The sequence below is a fragment of the Cervus elaphus genome, chromosome 5 (assembly GCF_910594005.1).
Source record: "Cervus elaphus chromosome 5, mCerEla1.1, whole genome shotgun sequence".
Taxonomy (NCBI): Eukaryota; Metazoa; Chordata; class Mammalia; order Artiodactyla; family Cervidae; genus Cervus; species Cervus elaphus.
The window spans coordinates 31,973,620-31,987,076 of NC_057819.1; the positions used below are offsets into that span (position 1 = coordinate 31,973,620).

Below are 13,457 nucleotides of genomic sequence, written 5' to 3' on the forward strand. Positions count from 1 at the left end.
CAAACCCATGTCATCTGCATTGGCAGGCGGATTCTTTACCACTGAGCCACCTGGGAAGTCTAAGTTTTAATGCCTGGATGCTTTCAAATGTAAAGATACATATATACTTTGGAAGAACCTTAAATTATTAATATCAACCACGTGATAGATGTGTGAACATTTTGCTGACTTTGTAGACATTTCTCAGCTTCTTCATATATAAATCAGGTGAAATTGTCCTCAGTATGGCTGTATGTAATGTAATACAGTGTATAGGGAAGGATGTTCTAAAATGGAGACAGGCTTTATATCATCTAAATGTGTCCATCCCCGTGTCAGCAGGGTTTCCAGTGTCCTGAAAGATAGGAGTGATCGGTCTGTGTGTCAGAGCCCACGTGTATGTGACAATTACTCATCTCTATGAATGTTTCAGAGAGGAGAGGGCTGCCAATGGAGGAGTCACCTCCTGAGAACTCTGGATGGCAAGCTGGAACCACTCACTGTGGACCGAGGCCAGGCCTCTGTGGTCAGCACTGATCCTGAGCGCGGCTGGCAAGAAAGAACCACCAAAACAGACTTCATCTGTTGCCCTGTGGATCGGTTCCAAGGAACACTTTTGTCTCTGGATGATCCAAGCGTGGCCTGATAGGCTGAAAATGCAATAATTGGTATAATTAGCCAATAATTTTGCAGGGAAAAAAGTTATTAGTGACTACTAGCTAACTACTTTGCATGCTAATACTTTGAGGGAAAGAAAAGAAAATCTTTTGAGGCTTACATTTTTTAATGTATGAGTTATTTCTGGCTTTGGTTGTTGCCGGAATACTGTAAAGGGGGTTGTGTTAGGTTGTGTCATCAAGGAATCTCGTGAGGAGGCTGGTAGGACATTTCTGCATTTTCTGACACCTCAGTTCAGGTCACCCAGGGTGACCTTCCCCTTGAGGTTCTGTGGAGGACAAAGGACCAGGGGAGTGGGGTAGCCTGGGATTTGTAGATGCTATTTTGTGCCCACAGTGAAGGAGATTCCAAACACTTGCCACTGCCCATGATTGACAAGCAACACAGCTATTTCTATAAACTCAACCAAACACAATGCATCAATAACACACTTATTGGGAACGAAATTGAAGGAAGGCCCTGGCGTCAGCCCTTCCCAGGCCCTGAAAACAAACATTGAACATCCCCAAAATGTCAGTCAGTGCCCTTCCTGTTAACAGTGGCTACCTGAGAATTCTTTCTTCTTTTGTCATCACAAGGGAAATAACTTGACTTCTCCTACTTCTTCTTAAATTTGGCTGCACCAAGAGGCATGCAGGACCTTAGTACCTTAACCCAGGATGGAACACATGCCCTTGCATTGAAGGTGCATTGTCCCAACCACTGGACCACCAGGGAAGTCCCAGGAATTCTTCTTCTTTGGTGGCCCAGAAGAAGAAACTGCTTCCCAAACTGTGAGATCGTGATGGAAGCAGTTTGGGAAATGGAGATATTCTAGCAGCTGGTGGCTGGTTGGAATGTCTCTCCTTAACCCGCAGGAACCAATAGGGGAGCAGAGTTCTTTGGTGTAGCTCCACGGGGGCTAGTAGTTCTGCAAGGTCTGCTGGAGATCTAAACAGCATATTCAACATTAACATGTTCTTCTAAGCTCCAAGCAAATTCACAAATATCTCCCTCAGGAGTAAAACCAGCAGTTGGTGGATTGAGGACAACCGGATTTGGACGTTTCCCTAGCCCATCCTCTCCTTGGGGAATATTTTCCCAATGTTCCCTGCCCCTTCTTTGTAGTTATTTCTTCTTCTTTTTTTAATGTGGACCATTTTTAAAGTCTCCATTGAATTTGTTACAATATTGCTGCTGTTTTATGTCTTGGTTTGTTTGGCCATGAGGCATGTGGGGTGTTAGCTTCCCAGCCCGGGATCGAACCCACATCCCTTGCACTGGAAGGTGAAGTCGTAGACACTGGACTACCAGGGAAGTCCCTGTAGTTATTTCTTGATCTTGTCTTTCCTGTTATGGTGTTTTAATGGTGCTCATTATTAATCTTCTAAACTCAGAGTCCTAAGTTCTCTAGAGAACCGCTTTATCAGTAATGTTCTAAAAGTACACTTAGAATTTTAGTGAAAAGATGTGCTTTGATAATGACAAAAAAAAAAAAATAGCAAGTTGTATTGGCTTACTACTTCTACATGTAGGAAGATAAACTATTATTAATAGCTGCAAACCATTTCCTATCTTTTCAAGGCCTTTGTTAGCCTCACAATGGTGCTGCCAGGGAAATACTATTAATACAGAGCAAAAGGAGAGAGGGTGGGGGACACTTTTATAATGGAGCACACACGCCATTTGTCTTTTGTGCTGCCTTTGTACTTTTCCTAAAGCCATGCAATGTAATACCTACAGAGGGAAGCCACTGTGTTTAGGAAAAATAAATTTTCTTCTATTATTCAATTTAACAGTCATTCAGGCTCTCTCAACCAAAAAATAAATAAGGAAAATTCCACAATGAGCATTAAATCCAAAACATCACTGTTCGTCATTGATACCTAAGCATACTTGCTAGTTTAGAAATGAGAAGAAAGGGGCTTCCCCTGTGGTTCAGTGGTAAAGAATCCACCTGCCAACATAGGAGACAGGGGTTCGATCCCTCATCCGGGAAGATCCCACGTGCCTTGGATCAACTAAGCTCATTCGCCACATGTATGAAGACTTTGCTCTAGAGCCCAGGAGCAGTAACTACTGAGCCCACATGTCCTAGAGCCAGTGCTCTGCAACAAGAGAAGCCACTGCAATGAGAAACTCACGCACCACAATGAAGAGGAGCCCCCTCTTGCCACAACTAGAGAAAAGCCCGCACAGTAACTAAGACCCAGCGCAGCCAGAAACAAATAAATAAATAAAATTATTTTTTAAAAAACCTAGAAGAAAGAAAAGCTCTCCTCTCTTTGCACACCATATTGACATACCCTGCCTCCCAACCCAATCATTTTCCTCCCTGGGAAGCAATCTGGACTAGGAACCTGTCCAAAATATGCCCTAGAGTGTATTGAATTTCAGGAGAGGCTTTCTGAAGGCTCTGGGTAATAAAAAGTTCCACAGATTCTGACACATATATGGATGGATCAGAACTCTTCTAGTGCATTCCTTGCCAGCATCACTGAATTCTTCAAAACAACTGGCTTCAAATATTAGAAACATAGCCGGTCGCCAAGTTCTGCCATTGTTTTAATCAGTACCTTGATAAAAAAATTTCATGTAACCGGAACTCCAACTAGTTCAAGCAAAATGAGAATACAATATGTTAGTTCACAGAAGAGGTGAAGGCAATTGTTAGAGAGTGTTGGAGGGACCAGGGACTCAGGGTTTGGAACTGGACACACTGGCCCCAGGAGCCATCTGGCTCTCATCCCGAGTTGTCTCTGCTGTGCCCTGGCCTACAGAGGCTCTACCTGAGATGAGAGAAGATGGTCAGAAAGCCCTGGGGTTACAGTCATCAGTTCAGGGTCTGAGAAGAGGGAAACCTTGACCCCTAATGTGGGAAGATCTGGTTGAAGAATCACTATGGTCTGGCTTAGGGCAAGGTATTCACACCCTGCCTCCTGGGGGTGGTGCTTGCAGACAGGGAGTGGAGAAAGGCCATATATTTTAGGACATCCACAGAAGAAGAAAACTAACCAGGAGAATGAGGACATTCAAGCTGGGAGGCAGGTGACAATGTTACCTACACAGTCCATTCTATCATTTCTATTAAGGATTTATATCAATCAAAGGGTCAGGACAAGAAACAAGAAATGCTCGTGTCAGGTAATGTGAAGAGAGCTTAATAAAGAGACCATTTACAAAGGTGTGAGGAGGATGCAGGAGGACCCAGCAATGCACCTCCCTGGGATGGTAAGAGCGAAGGTCTTGCCCATCTTCAGTCTGGACAAGGCATGTGGTCCAGTGCTCCATGCAGTGACCACACTGGGGTGTGTTCCCAGGAATAGACACTCCACACTCTTGCTGTCCCCTCCCTCCTATTTCCTGACAATACACCCTATTGGCTGAAGTTATCGAGAGGCCAATGACTAAGAGAGTCCGAGGATGTCATCCTGACAGGCCAGCCTGCTGCGCAGAGGCCAGAGTCGAAAGGAGAGATGATATGGACCCCACAGAACACATGTTCAACACAGCCTTACATATATACGTAGACAGACAGGCACACATACACACACATTTAAGTTTTTTTAATTTTATATTGGGGCTTCCCAGGTGGCACTATAAAGAGGTGCTAGTCTGCAGGAAATGTAAGAGATCCTAGTTCGATCCCTGGGTGGGGAAGATCCCCTGGAGAAGGGCATGACAACCCACTCCAGTATTCCTGCCTGGAGAACCCCACAGACAGAGGAGCCTGGCTGGCTACAATTCACAGGGTTGCAAAGAGTCCGACATGACTGAATCAACTTAGCACACACGCACGCACAGCTGATTTACAATGTATTAGTTTCAGAAGGACGTCCCTGCAGCTCAAACAGTAAAGAATCTGCCTGCAATGCAGGAGACCATGGTTCGATCCCTGGGTCGGGAAGATCCTCTGGAGAAGGGAATGGCAACCCACCCCAGTATTCTTGCTTGGAGAATTCCATGGACAGAGAAGCCTGGTGGGCTACAGTTCATGGGGTCGCAAAGAGTTGGACACGACTGAGGGACTAACACACACACGTTAGTTTCAGATGTACATCAGAGCGATTTACTTATACATTTACTGAATCTTTTTCAGATTTTCCCTTACAGGTCATAACAGAATATCGAGGAGAGTTCTCTGTGCTCCACAGCAGGTCCTTGTTGATTACATACAAACACGTTTAGTATAATAGTAACAACAATGCAAATGAATATTCAATAAATATTATTCTACACTGTGTGTGTGCATAAGTTGCTTCAGTCATGTCTGACTCTTTCCTATCCATGGACTGAAGCCCACCAGACTTCTCTGTCCAAGGGATTCTCCAGGCAAGAATACTGGAGTGGGTGGCCTTTCCCTCCTCCAGGGGATCTTCCCAACCCAGGGATTGAACCTGAGTCTCTTACGTCTCCTGCATTGGCAGGTGGGTTCTTTACCGCTAGTGCCACCTGGGAAGCCCTCATTCTACATTACATATCATGTATTGGGCTAGCCAGAAAGTTCGTTCGGTTTCTTTCTGTAAGGTGCTTTGGGAAAACCTGAATGAATATAATTCCTAGAAGAAATTCAAAAGGATGGTGTGTCATAATGACATCTTTCGGAGGCAGCCTAACTTGGATTTGAATCCCATGCTCCAATCTCAGGCACCTCACCTTGGCACACACCTACCATGAGTAGACCAAAGAACTTACATTTGCAGAAGAGGGGTAGGAGGGGTCAGATGAATTGGGAGATTGGAATGGACATATATACACTACTGATACTGTGTACAAAATAGACAACGAATGAGAATCTACTGTATTGCACAGGGAACCCTACTCAGTGCTCTAAATGGAAAGGAAGTCCAAGACAGAGGGAATATATGTATACATAGCTGAATCACTGCTGCATGCCAGGAACTAACACAACATTGTAAAGCTACTAGACTCCAATACATTTGTTTTAAAAGCAAGTATATCTGCAGACAGGATGAATCACAGACCAATGTTCTATAACTTCTACTGTATATAAAACACCAACATTCAAATGATTAGCTCCAATTAAACTAGTGATACCATGACTATCAACCAGAATATAATTTGACTCATGTTTTTCAAAGTTCATTGATATTTTGTAGTGAGTGCTTTAGGTTTTTGATTATGTTCACTCACAGACATTGGATAAAGCTAAAAATTCTGTTTAACTCTTGGTAGCAGGACAAAAGAACTCTGGTGAGTGAGACTAATTTTTTTTCTGTAGTCTACCAGTTTTTGTCACTAACTAGGCCTTTAAGCCCGGAGAAGGCAATGGCACCCCACTCCAGTACTCTTGCCTGGAAAATCCCATGGACGGAGGAGCCTGGTAGGCTGCAGTTCATGTGGTCGCTAAGAGTCAGACTCGACTGAGCGACTTCACTTTCACTTTTCACTTTCATGCATTGGAGAAGGAAATGGCAACCCACTCCATTATTCTTGCCTGGAGAATCCCAGGGACGGGGGAGCCTGGCGGGCTGCCGTCTATGGGGTGGCACAGAGTCAGACACGACTGAAGTGACTTAGCAGCAGGCCTTTAAGCCAATAGTTGGCTTCTAGTTTCTTTGATGGTAGCATAGGAAGATGATGGTGATGCTAACATGTGTGAGTACTATGTACTGTGTGCTTCATACATGTTAATTAAGATTAAAACTATGACTTAGGTACTGTTATATCCATTTTACAGGTGAAGAGCTTGTAGCTCAGAGAGGGTGATTAAAACAAAGTCACATTTGCAGCCACTATGGAGGACAGTATGGAGGTTCCTCAAAAAAACTAAAAATAGAGTTGTTATATACTCATGCAATCCCATTCCTGGGAATATATCCAGAAAAATAACTCTAATTCCAAAAGATATATGTACATGTATGTACATATAGAAGAGAACACTACTCAACCATAAAAAAAAAAAATGAAATAATGCCATTTGCAGCAACACAGATACAACTAGAGATTATCTTACTAAATGAAGTAAGTCAGAAAGAGAAAGACAGATATCATATGATATCACTTATACGTGCAACCTAAAATATGAAAAAATGAGTTTATCTGTGAAACAGAAACAGACTCACAGACATAGAGAACAAACTTGTAGATGGCAAGGGGGAGGGGGCAAGGGAGGGATGGGGTTAGCAGATGCAAACTATTACATATAGGATGGATAAACGACAAGGTCCTACTATACAGCACAGGGAACCGTATTCAACGTCTTGTGATAAACCACAGTGGAAAAACTATGAAAAAGAATATATATGTCTATGTATAACTGAATCACTTTGCTGGGCAGCAGAAATTAACAAAATATTATAAATCAACTATATTTCAATAAAATAAATAAATAAAAACAAGATTACACTTCTAATAGTGTAAAATCCACTTTCAAATTCTGGTTCCAATTCTTGCCCTGAGGGCTTTAGAATACTGACTTCCAGTTGATTGTTCTTCTGACCTATTACTTTAATTCTGGGTGAATATGCTTATGTTATTAGTATACAGCATACAGCAACCTATAGTTGATTTCACAGTTATTTCAGATTATTTTTGCAATTGTCCTTATTTCTATTAGTTGAAATACACATACAATGTCTTGTCACTAGAATATTAACATGATAATCATTATATTAAGAAAAAAGTTCCCTTTTAAAAAAACATTTTTTTTAATCCACAAATTGAATATACCTCAGTATTTAAACAAAAAAGTGGGATTAAATCCAGATGCTCATTTTTTAAAAGATAATATATATATAAATGATAATAATAAACAGCTTTTCTTTTCATGAGTTTTTCTCTTAGGAACAGGTTTTGGTGGGGGAGGGTTCTTCTTTGTTTTTTAACCCAAGGTTTGAAGTTCATAATAGTTTTTATAAATTAGTCACATTATTTAATAAGCTGAAATGCTACTTTAACCCAGCTGTATTTGGAATTATAAATGAAGTTTTCTTTTACAATTTTAAAATTTGTCAAAAAATAATTTCCACCATTAAAACAGACTTCAGAGGACCCAAGTTCACTGCATGAGTCACTTAGACTCTATATTCAAGCATGATGTGAAGAAATCTTTAATTACCTAGACAAAGCCTCTTAAGTAACAGAAAGGTGGTTATTAACATCTGGGAGAAAAAAATAAAAGCAGAAAAAAACCCAAAGCCCAGAGGCTCCAATTTAATGGAAGAGAGCATCATCCTTTCAAATGTACTCTTTTTATTTTTTTAAATTAATTAATTCATTTATTTTACTTTACAATATTGTAGTGGTTTTGCCATACATTGACTTGAATCCTCCATGGGTGTACATATGTTCCCCATCCTGAACCCCCCTCCCACCTCCCTCCCCATCCCATCCGTCTGGGTCATCCCAGTGCACTAGCCCTGAGCACCCCGTCTCATGCATCGAACCTGGACTGGTGATTCGTTCCACATATGATAATTTACATGTTTCAATGCCATCAAAGGCACTCCTGAAACTGGGATGGGCAAATTTCTATGTGGTAGCAAGCAAGTGGTACTTTCATCTTCTTATTCATCTTGTCAGAGGGGATGTGATCAGGAATCTCAAGACCATAGGTAAATGACAAAGCAAAAAATTCAAGATATCTCAAAATATTTTCTTAAATATGAGCTAAAGCAGAGGCCTGGTGAGACAGATCTTTCCAAGTTAAATCTAACCTTTGTTTTTAAATTTTGCTCCAAAAATTAAACAGAGAGAAGAAAAAGAAAAAAACAAGAATGAACAGTATATGAAACATTTCTGTGAAATGAAGTTTTCAGTGTCTTATATGTTTTATTCCATGATTCCTGTGCAGGAATTGGAACCACCAGAGGATGCTCTGAAACCCAAGAACAGTGTCTGCCCTGGAATGGATCCCCAGTACATATTCTTTAGACGAACGAAGTCCTTAGCAACCAACAGTGTCCAGAATGGAACACAACAATCTTGGACTTACATGAACTTTGTGATTTTCAGGGTGATGGGTGTGGGGAATTCCCCTGGCCCTCCAATTGCCCTGCCCCAAATGCAAATAGTGTCCCAGAAGAGAAACTTGGGGGGTTCAGGGCTCTTTTCTTGCTAAATGCAAATACCTGAGGTCATGAGTCATGTTTAGTTGCTCAGTCGTGTCCGACTCTTTGCAACCCCATGGACTGTAGCCTGCCAGGCTCCTTTGTCTGTAGAATTTTCCAGGCAAGAATACTGGAGTGGGTTGTCATTTTCTACTCCAAGGGATCTTCTCGACCCAGGGATCGAACCCACATCTCCTACATCTCCTGCATTGGCAGGTGGATTCTTTACCACTGAGCCACCTGGGAAACCCATTGCTAAATGCAAATACCTGTAGTGAAGGTATTTATAAGCATTTCGGCACTTCCCTGGTGGTCCAGTGGCTAAGACTCCATGCTCCCAGTGCAAGTGTTTCCATCTCTGGTCAGGGAACTAGTTGCCACATGCTGCAACTAAAGATGGAATACCCTGAGTGCTGCAACTAAGAACCTACACAGCTAAATGAACAAATATGCTGATCATCACTTCATCTTAAGCTGAGTGAATTTTTGAGAACGCTTCCTAAGCCTGGCAGTTTTTAGCTGAGAATGGATGGGAGCAAAGAGGTGAAGGAAGCTTGAGGAATGCATGGGTCGGATGGTAAAAAGACAAACTTTTCACTTCCCCAGCAGAGACAGAGATAGTCATAACACAACTCAAACAAGACCTGGTCACTGGATCAATATCTCAAATTGATAAAGATTTTCATCTAAAAACCAACTGAATGCATTGAAATAGGTTGATTTTCAGTCCAGGAGACCTGGGATTTTTGTTGTTGCTGTTTGGTTGGTAGACTGGTTGATTTTACCAGCAAGGGCTCTATCCTGCCTTAAAGGCACAATTAAAAGCACAATTTTTGGAATGCTAAATTTCATTTTCATCTTTGCTTTAAATTGATGTTCTGTATAAGCATGGGCTTCCCAAGTGGCACTAGTGGTAAAGACCCTGCCTGCCAATGCAGGAGACATAAGAGATGTGTGTTTGATTCCTGGGTTGGAAGGATCCCCTGGAGGAGGGCGTGGCAACCCACTCCAGTATTCTTGCCTGGAGAGTCCCATGGACAGTCCATAGGGTGGCACAGATTTGGACATGACTGAAGTTACTCAGCACACACATATGCATAATTAAGCACATGAAAATTGCCCCTACTTCTGTTTCTTTGTCTTTATTTATCCCTTTAAAATTTTTGCAGTTCATTATAAATTTAGGTTTGGAGCCTACTTTTTGATTCTTACTAAATAAAATGTAAGCATATACTCATGTTAGGAAATAATATTGAAGATATGATTTTAATAGCTGCATGTGTGTGCATTTGTGTATGCTAAGTCGCTCAGTCCTGTCCAACTCTTTGCAACCTCATGGACTGTAACCCGCCAGGCTCCTCTATCCATGGGATTCTCCAGGCAAGAACCCTGGAGTGGGTTGCCATGCCCTCCTCCAGGGGGGTCTTCCCGACCCAGAGATCAAACCTGTGTCTCTTATGTGCCCTATGTTGGCAGGTGGGTTCTTTAGTATTCTATTACAGTGCTTTGGCATAATTTATTTAATAAACCCTTTATTACTGAATACTTAGATTGCTATCACTTTTTTTTGCCACACTGTGCAGCTTGTGGAATCCTGGTTCCCAGACGTGGGATTGAACCTGGTTCCCTCCTCCTGCTCCCCCACCCCATACCCCACACTGAGGGCCTGAGTCCTAACCACTGAACTGCCAGGGAGTTCCTTGTTATCACTTTTTTTTTTAATTATTGTAAACAGCACTGCAAATAACTCGATTATTTTCTTCTAATCAATTTCTGGAAATTAAATGATGAGACAAGAGGAGCCTAGGATTCTAAATGTATAAAATGTTATAATCTTGGGACTTCCCTGGTGGTCCACTGAGTAAGACTCCATGCTTCCAACTCAGGGGACCCAGGTTTGACCCTAGGTTGGGAAACTAGATCCTGATGCTACAACTAAGACCCTGTGTAGCCAAATAAATAAATGAATATTTTTTAAAAAAAGTTAGAATCTTGATTTTCCTATCTCCTCCCATCCCTCCTTGTTGAGACACAACACAGGCATGTAGTGCAACTGGCTTACGCGCGTATGCTTTAAAAATTGTGCAGAGAAAATAATCCTAAAGGAAAAAATCAAGGAGAGTGTAAATCTCACCATTCACCTTTCCTCTGTGTGTGTGTTCTGCTTCATTTTGCATTTGGACCTGACTGTGGGTGAGGGGCGGTGGACCAAAAATGAGCCTGGGAAATATAAAGGGTCTCAAGACTAGGAGTGGGAAGTTAAGAACAGTATTTGAAAAAAAAAAAATAGTGTCAGGGAGGATGTGCATTGGTTATACCAAAATACACCATTTTGCATAAGGAACTTGAGCATGATCAGATTCTATTATCTGCAGTGATGCAGGGAAAATTTGAAGGGGCAAATTATATATGCTTTAGATGAAATTTTTTACAATTATTTTTATTTATTTATTTATTTATTTTTTTTGAAGAGCCCACTCTGCTTTATTTACAACACGCAGGCTGTCTGTACAAACAGCTGGCCAGTATTATTAAAAACAAAAGAGGTGAGGAATTGTCACCTTTCTGTTTTCCTTCCTCCCTCGGCCAAGCTCTGGTTGGCACTCCACCACTGAGCTGCCATGCTCAAAAGGGGAAGCCCAAAATTAAAAATACAACCTGTGTAGAATAAATGGGGAGTAAGATAGAAGAAAAGATGAGGGAGGGGAGTGCTATATTTACACTAGAGTTTTATAGACAACTGTCCCACTCCATCCCAGTTCCAACCCTGGCCCAGAAACTGAGCAGTTGCAGGGACAGTCCAAGTGTCTAGGGATCCAGAGAGCCTCCCACTCACACCTGCAATGGGTCCAAGTTCAAGTCCACAAGGTGGGAAGGAAAGGTAGGGAGGAAAACCACTCATTTCCAAACCAGTCTCCCTTGGAAATTTCTGCCTCGAAGTGGGACAACATCCCAGCTTCAGGGGACATGTCGACCCTGAAGCTCAGTTCCCAAGTCACATTTCCATTTGAAGTTCCAGCCTGGAGATGGCATGTGTCAGGGCTCTCCAGATTTCGGGGGCCCCCCTAATCGCCGGGCCTCTGGCCGCAGTTCCTTGCATTTCTGGCAGTAAAAGAAGTCAGGGATATTGGTCTTCTTAATCTTAGCACAGGAGAGGTGGATCCACGTCCCACACAGGCTGCACTCAATCATGGGCCGGCCTGCAAAGGGCTTTCGGCAGTAACACGTGATCAGATCCCATGAATCATCACCTGATTCTACCCTGATGACCTCATCCATGACCCGCATCTCGCCTTCACTGGAGCTGGCATTGCCATCTTGGCTTGTTTCAGTGCTGCCCACCTCCTTGCTTTCACCGTCAGTGGGAGGGGCTCCTTCGGGGTGCAGGGTGCACTGTGGCAGGGGGGCTAGGAGCCTCAGGTGTTGGTAGCTGACATCTCCTCCTCCTCCTCCTCTTCCTCCTCCTCCTCTTCAGAGTCTGTATCGCTGGGGGGTGCCCGGGGAGGCCCAGGAGGTGGGAGTCTATCCCCCCGCGTTCTGCATTTTTCAACTTCCGCTTCTTGCTCTTCTTGATTCAAGACCTCTTTTCCCCATCCCCAGGGGCTGGGCGGGGCCTCCGAAGTACCCCAAAGCCTGTCCCCTCTCCTGGCCCCAACTTTCGGTTCTTTCGGTCCTTCTTTCGAGAAGGCTGGGAGAGGTCCCCCTGGGAAAGGGGCACTGGGGTGAGAGCAGCAGGGGGCCGGGAGGCATGTGTCAGGGACGTGGGGCACAGTGGTGATGCCATTTTGGGCCCATCTAGATCAAAGAGAGAGTCCTTGAGTTTCATCTTCTCCAGCACAGTGGCACTGTCAGGGGCCTGCAGACGAGGGAAAGTGGACCTTGGGGGTCCTGGCTGGGTGGGGCCTGCTTGAGCCGCCCTTCTCTTGGATGACTTTGCTTTCTTAACAAAGGTCTGGATGGTTCTGAGATCTGAGGGGGCCGAGTCCCAGCCATCGCTATCTGCAGCACTCTCCCCTCGCAATGGAGAGCTGGAGCCGGAGGCTGGCCAGTCACTTTCCTCCTTGCTTAGGGGGGATGTAACCTGCATAGGCCAAAACAAAACTGCAAAATTTGTTGAAATCCTCAGTTGTTCTCCGACGTTTCTCTGGTGGCTTCGGGACTGGGCTCCGCCATGGCTTCCAGCATCGCCCCCTACCCTCCTCCCGGTTCGGCGCCCCCCTCCCCTGAGCCGGGGATCCCGGTGCCGCCTCCGGTGTTCGGTGTTCCTACTGCCTCGCTCCACGGAGGTGTCTGTTTCGGCTCGGTCGTGACTCGAGTCCGCTAGCCGCTGCCGCCACCTCCTTCTACCACAGTCTCCTGCACTCCCGGACCGGGCCCCCTGCCCCCGCGCCCTACAATTATTTTTAAACTGTATGTGTTTTCTACTCTTTGGATTGCCTGTTCAATTACTTTTCAATTTATTTTATTTAATGATACATTAATATAATTAATGTATATTAATAAATAAAATAACAATGGTATTTTGAAGTGGTGAAGTATTATTTCAAATATGTCACATACAATTTAAGTAAAAAAAAAAATTGTCAACTACATTTTCATAATGAAATGGATCTGTTCATAATCAGAAACCTAGGTTTCAGGAGCCGTTGTGGCTCTGAATTGGCAGATAAATAATTGATTCATCTTCACAGTTTAAGCACTTACTAGGTACTCTTGCCTGGAAAATTCCATTGACAGAGGAGTCTGGTG

The 13,457-nt window shown here is 43.4% G+C and overlaps 1 pseudogene across 1 annotated transcript; it reads right to left on the reverse strand.

Annotated features, from left to right (window-relative positions):
- Positions 1-11,145: 11,145 nt before the first annotated feature.
- LOC122693306 lies at positions 11,146-13,015 on the reverse strand (annotated as a pseudogene). Its single transcript, XR_006340858.1, has one exon. The product of XR_006340858.1 is annotated as a PHD finger protein 23-like (transcript).
- Between the last annotated feature and the right edge of the window lie 442 nt (positions 13,016-13,457).